General features: G+C 33.1%; 1 long non-coding RNA gene across 1 annotated transcript; it reads left to right on the forward strand.

Annotated features, from left to right (window-relative positions):
* The first annotated feature begins 2733 nt into the window (after nucleotides 1-2733).
* LOC128180994 (uncharacterized) lies at nucleotides 2734-8780 on the forward strand. The gene is made up of 3 exons (XR_008243271.1): nucleotides 2734-2768; nucleotides 2865-3037; nucleotides 6558-8780. It is a non-coding gene; the product is annotated as an uncharacterized LOC128180994 (long non-coding RNA).
* The last annotated feature ends 2446 nt before the right edge of the window (nucleotides 8781-11226 follow it).

An 11226-nucleotide genomic window follows, 5' to 3' on the forward strand; every position in this document is an offset into this window, starting at 1 on the left:
ATTCCTCAAACGCATAAAGAAAAAAATGTGGAAAACTGAAGTGGGATAGACGAACGGACCGACAGACAGACAGACAGACGGACTGACGGACGCTAGACGAAAGCTATAGTCCCCTCCGGTGAAACCGGTAGGAGACTAATAATATATTACATCTCCGCCGTAAATTATTTGCAATGCAGATAATGGTTTTTCATCCTGGCTCTTCTTATAAATGACAATTGAAGACTTCAAAGTCTGATGGGCACATCAAATAACATTGACTTCACACAAATCTGTTTTCAAATGTTTTTAAAACTTAATGCATCAACGTTTATTCACATATACACCAAAAACTAAAAAAATTATATTCCACGAATGTGTAAAAGAGCAATCGTTACGCAGTACGAATACTCGAGCTATGTTAACGAATCAAATCTAGATAGGTGACACACTGTCAGTATTAAAGCTAATGCGAGACTGGCTGTTATTTTTGATGGTACAATAACATTTATGTGCAGATTATCCTTTTAACATGTTTATGAATAAACGCTTGCAATATGACAAAATGTAGTTACTATGCATAAATCAAGATATGTCAGGGGAACAATATGAGAAACATATACCCTGATAGAAAGTGTTGTTGATTTTGTGTAATTTTGGCCTGCATGTGCAGTGTGTACAGAGTATTACGACAATGAATATACATGTATCAGCCTGAAACAAAATATGTCATAAGATCTCATGATAGCGTTTTCATAAAACTAATAAATCTAAGATAAACATATGGTTGTAAGAAATTTGAAATTTGAGAATAAGAGAATACTGAACGTTCCGGTGCCATATCATACATTGGAAATAAACTCGGTAATTAGTCCGAAAGAAACATAAACTTTGTGAATAGAACTATGAATATGAATATGATTTTGGACATCACCAAAAAGTTTTTCTAGAGATATATGCATCCCATATTCTACTGGAATGTGACAGCAATTTTTTTTTCCTCGGTATGAATGAAATTCTGGCAATACTGTCAATTTTCTTGAATATCCCGAGACTATATTAACTATTGAGGTAAAAGAGTTGCACTATGAATGATATACTTTAAAACATTATTTACTTTTGAAATGCAAGTGTGCCAGAAAATTTTAAAGTTCCCAAGGAAAATCTCCAACATGATACAGATCTGTAAACTTCTCTCTCTCTCTCTCTCTCTCTCTCTCTCTCTCTCTCTCTCTCTCTCTCTCTCTCTCACACACACACACACACACACACAAAATTCAGAGAGGTATATTAAAAATCAGTTATCCCTGTGTATATGCGTCTAAATATTTACATAACACTTCATGCCTGTGACAGTATCCGTGTTTTGACCACGTCTTAACGAATATGTTGAGCCACCTTTTTTTTTTGGGGGGGGGGGGTTAATGTTTCTGAGAATCGAAAGCTATGTGACATAATACCGTTAACAGGGTTTACATGTAAACCATAGTAAAAAGGTAAACCTTTTTCAAAATTTATCCGAATAGGATCGCATCTGTTCTAGTGGCGGATGATGTAGCGCACACATTCAACAAGTCACATCAAGTTCAGTGGGACGACGATTGCTTGTTCCATCTTTTAAGCAGATACACTTTTACCACTTTTTGTCATATCTAACTATTGAGACCTTTATTTAACAAACAATCGATAGAATATCAAAATTTTAAAATACTTCGAATCGAAATAGTTTTTAAACGAGACAAAAAATAGCAAAACATTCCATTATTATAATATAGCTTCTCGCATTTAGTCTGAGTTATTTCTTGTTTCTTATGTGACCTTTTCTATTAAGCATAGACGCACGTTCTATGTTGTTACTGCTGGAGACTGTTTTTATTTAGGCTAGAACAGACAAGTTACGATTAAATCATATTATCTACCGGTTACAACTGATTTAAATAATAACTAATAATTATAATTGTCAACGTTGCAGTCTACTTTTTTCTATTTTGCAATAATATCAAAATGAACTTCATATTTTAGAAGTTTATTAAAACATGCAGCTATCACTGTGATTGCTATGTCAAATTTTAAAATACACCTAGGACATATCAAACGATATCTATAAACAACTGTGTTGGATGAATGAAAAAACCCGTATATATGCAACCGTCTTCCTATTTCACATATTTCTGTTTAATTCATTTACTGCTCAAGTACAAGTTTAGGGAATGCTATTGACAATTGTGTCAGACATTATTAAACATGTTTTTTCGTACATGTATTATAAACATTTATTAAATTAATAATCGAGATTGTATAATAACTGCTATGTTTCACGTTTCCATCATGTTCTGGCTTATTGAGATAGAGATACATGTATATGTTTATAACAAATTAGTCATATCATCAGACTATAAGCGTGTCTGAACTTCGATTCTCTGTGCAAAGTCCGATACTTCAGGTGTTACTTGCTGATCGAGCGCGGCTTTCATCTGTGGAATTCTTCTTTTCAAATTGAACACGATTAACGGAAAAACCACAGACAGGCATTCATCTGACCGATAAATTGCTATGACACCCAAGGGATCTCTGAACATAGCGGTCAGTGCCAGCACCGACATTGCTGGCCATACATTGTGTTTAATTCCTACACGTCACTTTGAAATCTCCGACAATGAGACAAAGAGATAAAACGCGACGGCAAATTTATGAAGACTCCTTTTGCATTGTTTTGTCAGCTTTATTTCTGGCGGAATTGATATCGGTCCCCCACAATATACAATTGCGCCATATCCAGAATAGTACAAGTAAGTCTACCATGATACTAATCAACAACAGTCATACTGTATGCCATTTTACATAATACCATTACGTATTTGATAAAATCTTTATTTTTATTCAAGAATGACGAACTTTGCTGGAATATTCGGGGTATACGCTCGGACTTTCTTTGGTTCAACTTTAGGAAACCCTAGCTGCACAAATGTGGTATATCTTAATGCCTCAAAATGCGGTCAGCCGATTCGCATGGGATAATCTTTATAACAAGATCATGGCATGTTTGTACACATTAATGGTAAGTATATGATAAATAGTTCATTTTGTGCATTGTTCTTCAATGAACTCATAATCGAAAAGACATTGTATACTCTTCACGTACTCTAAAATGGTGAATATAGAGGTGGATATCGAAAACGCTTAATTAAGGAGTATAATCTTAAATATTTGTATTACTCTACCATAAATAACGCACTTATAAATAACCAATTCTTTGTGAAGGTAAATGACGGGTGGGGGGGGGGGGGGTCATGTAAAAAAAGTTAAATTCTTTTTTCAGTGCTGGTCCCGGAACGGGTGGTGGGGGTGGGGCTTCCAGATCCGCGCAAGAGATGCACTGTACCTAAAATTTAATCAAATTATGAAAAAGACTAATTGTTCTACTCATTCTTCAGACAGGATTCTACAAAAATTAAATAGGTGCTAAAATTTGCTTGCGAAAATGACAAAATTATAGCCCCGTCTTCTCAAACTCCTGAACATACCACGGTTAAGAACTGTGCGTCCTGTGAACGTGCTAATGGCACAAGCTCATTTTGATTATAGAAGAAATTCGAACTTGAGAAATGTTTTCGCGGATTTTATTGTTTCTCAAGACTTATTCTATATCTATGCATGTTTTCGGAACACCTCGTTGATCATATAGGCCTATGTAGTGGATAACGAGGACGTTTTGGTATATTGTGTCAGTCATGCCGTACGGGCAAATAAGGCGATAACAAAAATAAGTCATTTGAACATTATTGAAATCCAACCTACATGTTGATTTTTCTAAAAACCGTAGATGAAATAGATAAAACAAAACAATAGAAAAAAAAATTGTCAAACACATAACTTTAATCGAAGGCCTCTGTAAGTAAATCCCTAGATTGTATACTTTTTCAACATATACAACATACTTTTTTTTTTAGTATTGAAAAATCGGGGAATCTTATACATGTAGTACACACACTCAGAAACACATATGAGTTTATAAATTGTTGTAATATTTGTCATCGGTAACAAAATTATTACAGATGTACGCTGTCCGATAACTAATATTAAACCCTCGCGGTTCGTGCATCACCAGATGATATATATGAGAATGTGTACGTTTCTAGGAAAACTAAAGAATAGGATGTATTTGGATTCATACTGGTGCATTTTTTTTATTGAGGGATTTGAAAGCTAAGTTAAAATCCTTTAGATGTGATGCACCTATCGGGATGATGTTCATACTCAAATTAACCCTTCATAAATCAATATAAAAATACACGAGCAAGTTTAAAGCAGTCATGGCGGGTCGCGCATGATTTATTAGAATTGCACTTTCTATTGACAGGAGTATTGGAAATTCAAATCCACAAATCCGTGCCTTTATACATATATTTTGAAATAACGATATTCTTATAGGCAGTATACGATTTATATTTACAGTGACCCCCCCCCCCCCAACCCGCAAAAAAAAGAGGTCATTTGTCATTTGACGGGAATATTTTACATGTACATGTATGTCATTGCAGCTTATATGTATGTGCGGAAGCGTATCGGGGCCTACACTTGTTGTGTTATAACTTATATACATTGTCATACTTTTTATCGTCTTATCAACATATAAACTATTATGGCGTTTTAATTATGCAAATATTTTCCATTGTATTGAGATGAGCTATCATAATTTAAATCATCTTATTGTAATTGATCTGTATTATGGCTATATCGATTTAACAAAATAAGGAGTTAAAAATAATGAGTTTTAGATATATCGAGAAAGAAATGTTGACATAGAACAATGTAAATGTATGTGTATTATATTAAGCAAATTAACATAAATGTGTTTTCATTTCTTGTAAACATATGGTAAAAAATGATGTTATCGAATAAAATTTCGCGGGGGCGGGAGTGCTGATGGTGCGTCACCTCTGAATCTAGCTGTAGACTGACATTTGTGGAATCATTGGAATTCGTGTATGCTCAATTTTCATGGATTTCGTTAATGCTAATTTTCGTCAACCATGAATTTAAATCCACAACCATTTATGAATAATAGTATTATTATATTCATAATTTATAATAAAATTAATTCCACGAAATGTTACCATTTACCCTTTTTTTTAAAAATAGCAAATTACAAATATTGGCTCCATGAAATTCAATCCACAATGAAGGAATTTAAAGGGGCATGGTCACGATTTTGGTCAAATTTTATTTTTTCTGTTTTTATTATTTACAATGCTTTTAAGACGTATTTCTTCTTATCAAATTAAATTTGGGTGCCAGTCGATGAGTTTTAAGCAAGATACAGAGCAAACAATTCTTCGTCATGTAAACAAGGCTCGTGTCCTTTTTTTGTTTACATAGGTTAAATATACCAGTAAAAAATCTTTTTTAAGCTGAGGGGCATTTTTTAAGCTTATTCATCTTAAGCATATATAAACAGTTCCTAGCGATTAACACTTTCAGTTGAGGTCTAAAACTGGAATTTTCACTTCAACATTCAAAATGTAAACAAACGCTTTGTTTACATAGCGAAGAATTATAAACTCTGTAACTCGCTTATAACTCAACAAATGACGCTCAAATTTTGGTTGCCTATTACAAATGCCTTGCTGAAGCAATCGAAAAAAAAAATTTGACCAAAATCGTGACTATGCCCCTTTAAATTCTAAAATTCAGACATTTCTTTTAATGTCAAACATCCAAATATCTGCATTTGTAATCGTAGTTAGGGGTGGTAGACATGAACAGTCCTACCCCCAAATTATGACCATGATTGAATAATCAAGTTGTTACAACCGTTTCCCATCGATGAGGTGGTTAATATAATACATGTAAGTAAAGAGGCCCATGTAGTTTTAATGTTCAATCACAGGTATCTGTCTCAAAACTCATATCACGTGTTTATTGCAGAATAACCCAAACATGCATAGAAGATCATAAAGAACTGCTTAAATAAAGTTTATGCAGCGGTCCTCTAACTACGATTACAAATACTTATACTAATTTCAATCATTATAAAGTAATTTCTGCACTTTGTTTCTGATTTATATCAAAGTGTCAATGTCATTCTACATGTGTCGTTACAGCTATATTCAGAATTCAGTGACGTCACTTTCAGAACTCCTGCGCCTGCAAAGTTCATTCGATAATATTTTCGCAATGCGTTCCCTAAAAATGAAAGCATATTGATATCAACATGGCTATAAAGCATTTATTTTATTGTTCTTTGTCAAATTTTCTATCTTAATGTCTTTTAAAGTTGAAAAAGCAGGTAGCAATAAAACTGGTAAAATTCAATAAGGTGATTTAAATTATATAGAAATCACATGATACAATTCAATTCATTTGCATTTATAAATAGGAGGTCACACTACTTTATGTGTTGACAATACAATAAAAAGAAAGACAATTTATAAGTTGAAAAACAACAAGTGTAGGCCCCGATACGCCTCCCTACTAATGAACGTTACACAATTTGAAACGATTATATGACATTACCCCACTTAGTTGTCAAAAACATCTTAAGGTGATTAATTTCATGTTTGTCTTTCCTTTTCTAGAAACTGAAGACTAAAGTCCAAAACCTAATACACTGAGAAAGCGGAAAGAAAATGATACTCAAGTTCATGATAAGCATAACTACTTCAATTAATAATAAAACTTATATGTTTATCATTCTAGAATGATTTCTTTATTAAAATAGTTTTATTGAATTGTTTTAGTTTTCCAGTGGATTTTTTTTTAATCAGGTCTCATTTGTTTGCAACTTTATCTTCATTTACTAAATAATATTTTGATCTTGATTGTGAATTGTTACATAACATCGTCAACGTACATGTAGTTTAACTGATGTTATGAATATCATTTTATTTAGTCAATAATACATTTCTTGTATTGTTTAAACTATGTGTCGAGAGTTGAGAGTGAATATACCCAAAAATTCTAAAGATGTACATGGATGCGTATTGTATACATTAAAGTTAAAAATTACGATGTCTTGTGTTGGGGTAAATTTACCACATAAAACTGCAAAACAATCATGATCTGTATATAGTTTATAAGGTTTTAACTTTGTAAAAATGACGTCTTGTGTTGGGGGGTAAATTAATCCCCCAACAATGCAACACAGTTATTTTTTATTTATTTCTAAGACTTCGATTTGTAAAAACGTCGTCTTTCGTTGGAGGGATTTTTAACCCCCCCCCCCCCCCCACACACACAAAAAAAAGAAAAAAGAATTGCAACACAGTCATTTTCTATATTTTTTTTTTGGGGGGGGGGGGGGCTTCGACTCTGTAAAGATGGCATCTTGTATTGGGGGAAAATTTACCCCCCAATGAATTGCAGCAGAGTAATTTTTTGCTTTATTTCTATGGCTTTGACTTTGTAAAGATGTCATTTTGTGTTTGGAGGAAATTTACCCCCAAAGAATTGAAACACAGACATTTTTTGTTTCTTATTAGGTCTTTGACTTTGTAAAGATGTCATTTTGTTTTGGAGGAAATTTACCCCCAAATATTGCAACACACGCAGTCATATTATGTTTAATTATATGGCTTTGACTCTGTAAAGATGTCATCTTGCGTTGGAGGAAATTTACCCTAAAGAATAGCAGCACAGCTTATCTCTGTATATTTTTATGGCTTCGACTCTGTAAAGATGTCATCTTGTGTTGGAGGAAATTTATCCCAAAGAATAGCAACACAGCTTTTTCTGAATAGTTTTGTATATTTTTATGGTTTCGACTTTGTATAGATGTCATCTTGAGTTGAAGGAAATGTACCCCCGAAAATTGCAACAACGTCATTTTTTGTTTATTTGTATGGCTTTGAGATTGTTTAGATATTTTCTTCTGTTGGGGGGAAATTTACTCCCAAAGAATTGTAACAGAGTCATTTTTTTGGGGTAAGGCTTCGAGAGTGTAAAAATGTTGTCTTGTGTTGGGGGAAATTTACCCTCAAAGAATTGTAACACAGTCATTTTCTGTTTATTTGTTAGGGTTCGACTTTTTTTGTTTCTTATAAGGTCTTTGACTTTGTAAAGATGTCATTTTGTTTTGGAGGAAATTTACCCCCAAATATTGCAACACACGCAGTCATATTATGTTTAATTATATGGCTTTGACTCTGTAAAGATGTCATCTTGCGTTGGAGGAAATTTACCCCAAAGAATAGCAACACAGCTTTTTCTGTATAGTTTTGTATATTTTTATGGCTTTGACTTTGTATAGATGTCATCTTGTGTTGGAGGAAATTAACCCCCAAAGAATTGTAACACAGTCATTTTCTGTTTATTTGTTAGGGTTCGACTTTCTAAAAATGTCATTTAGTATGTTGGTTAATATACCCCCAAATACTTGCAACAGTTATACCTGTATAGATTTTAAGACTGCAAGTTTGTAAAGACGATGTTTAACTTGGGGATAAATTTACCCGAACAGAGTAGCAGATATTCCATTGTCGAATTTTACTAAGACTTACATGTACAAAAACTGCATTGTATTTGGGTGTAAATTTACTCTGTAGAAAAATAACAATTTTATTGCATCTAGCATTTAAAAAATATACTGTATATTTTTAGGATATGCCACACAGCTTTATTTTCTCCAATAATTGCTACAGAAATTGTCTTTTACTTGTATATTCTACTAACACCCTGTTTAAATTTTAAATCCAAAGTAGAGCGATGCTTGGTTAGTTTTTGGGGGTAAATTTCTCTAAAGAGTTTCTTGTTACGTGTGTCCTCTAAGTGTTATGCGGAAAATAAAGCTTAAATTGTCTTGATTTGCTTATATTTGTGCTTTTATGAGGTAAAACGTTCAAAACAGACAAAAAGATTTTCTGTTTTGATTTTGGAACGCGTTATATATATTTACACTACGAAATATTTTCTCCTCATTTACTTCAGAAGTCCTATTGCAATTTAACATATAGAAACTGACAAGATCAATTTCAGAAATCTACACGATCCAATACTAACTGGTTTGAAAAGATATGTCAGGGTCACAAGGGCCAAGCCCGTTTTAACATTAATTTCAATGTAACCATAAAAAAAGAAAGGGGTCGAACTCCGACCCAGATAAAAAAAAAACTACCAGCTCGCTCTAATAGCCTAATAAATCAATTATTTTTTACAACACTTGCAATATGCATGTATTTTTCAGAAAAGTAATGTCTAAGATACACTCATGTCGAATTTCAAGTTGATGGGTCTTAAAATAGCGAAGATATACGTCATTATTCTCTCGAAGTCGCCAGTTTATTTTTACTCGGACATTTACCGGTCCAGGGCTCACGATGGGATTTTGCCTATGACAGCAGCAGTATTGCAACAAGTCGAGAAACATTCGCACTAATCTTTTAAAATCTCACATCAAACGCATGCTACTTACATCCTTACATCCTTAAATTCCGATAAAACTCCTTAAATACTCTCCAAACTGAACTTTTATTTTGCAGCCACATCAACTTCTGACCAGACCGGCCATTTTGACGTCTTCGAGAAAAACTGATTCTGATTGGACCATCAGGAATATTAACCAATGAAACTGAGTTTAAACATTTTCTATCACAATGGCCGGTCTGGTCAGATTCTATTTAGCGTTTTTGGCGGTTATGGCGTCTGCTAAATCAAGTACATTGCCAAATGTAAAATATATAAGAAGATGAATAGATACATTCAGGCATGCGCTAAGTTAAATCCACGCTAACTTGTTGAAAATCATATACTTTTAGTATTTTCTTTGTAACTTTTATCAACTGTGTATAAACATTGACCCAATTCTATCTGCTATGTATAAACATTGACCCAGTCACCAGCAGCAATGTGGCTTATCTACGTCAGAGAACAGATGCATGCTGAGAAAAAGTGGATTAAATCCATTTTTTCAGCATGCACCTAAGGGAGGTAATGATTTTAACATTATGGCAGCGCTCATGGATTTCAAGAATACAGTTTTCCCACGTTTCGTAGAATAGCGGGAAAATATTGTATGATAATAACGTGTTCGAATAGATTTGCGTAAGAATACAGGGCGTGGCCATATGAAGGCCAGTATAAAAGGGTCAGTTTTACTCAGCGCACGTGGCTTAGATTCTTTCTTAAGTTTTTTGATGTTTCTAATATATTAATTGAATTTTATATCATTCTGTAATTAGTTATGATATATTAATAAGTCCGATATTCGCCCCGAAACGTTTTTTTACACTTGCGTTCGGACACAGGTTTCCATAGGGTTTTTTTCAAATATTTTATTTGTGGTTTTTTTCCTAGGCAGTTTTTAACGTCATTCGTGGGGAATTATATTTATATATTACATTTTATGTACACATGATTCCGATGATGTATTATCATTATAGGACAGCTGTTCGCAAAGCTCGTCTAGCTAACACTTAAGTTGTGTGTTAATGTGTTGGAAATATTCTTATAAATGTATATTATGCATAGTTATTCAAAGTGGTATATCTTCTTACTGAGGAAAGCTGTGTCTAAATGGTTTTCAGATATCATTATATACATTAAACAAGCAGAATTGAGCCCTTCATAATTTTTTGATGTTCACTTCCTTTTAGAGATTTTTTTAAATTAAAGAAGCGGTCGAACTTTTTTTACAATTAAATGATGTCATTGTTTTATAACTTGGACATTATATTATGCTCAAAATCATACAAAACATCGATATTAGCCTTGCTAGAGGGATCCAAATCGGGCTTATTTACTATTCGTGTTTATTTATGGCAAATAAATATCATAGAATTTATAAAACTCTGCGATGTTTCTAAATGCACTTGTACCTTGTATCATATACAAAATTTATATTACTAAGTTTCGCGTTAATTTGCGGAATGATCCGTGCTTATTCGCAAAAGTAACGCATAGTATAGCGAACGTTTCGCGTTCATTATTAATTAACAGGAAGTTGTGCATTATGATCATATCGCAAAAGCTTTGAAGTGTTTTGTTTATAAATAAAAATGTCCTTAATTTACTTTCGTACATTTCTTTCAATATTCTTTAATTATATCAAGTACGGGAGTTTGTTACCAAATTATAAGTGAGCAATATGGTGTAAATTGACTTCGTTTTGATACTAGTAATCAGTGTTATTTCGTTCATGTTATAAAATGTCATTTGTATAGTAAAATGTTCAATAATTACAAATAGAGCTTAATTGTTATTTAATTTGAACACAATTGCTATCATTGCGTCAATGTCGGCTTCGAATCGGGA

Source organism: Crassostrea angulata, chromosome 4 (genome assembly GCF_025612915.1).
Source record: "Crassostrea angulata isolate pt1a10 chromosome 4, ASM2561291v2, whole genome shotgun sequence".
NCBI classification, from domain to species: Eukaryota; Metazoa; Mollusca; class Bivalvia; order Ostreida; family Ostreidae; genus Magallana; species Magallana angulata.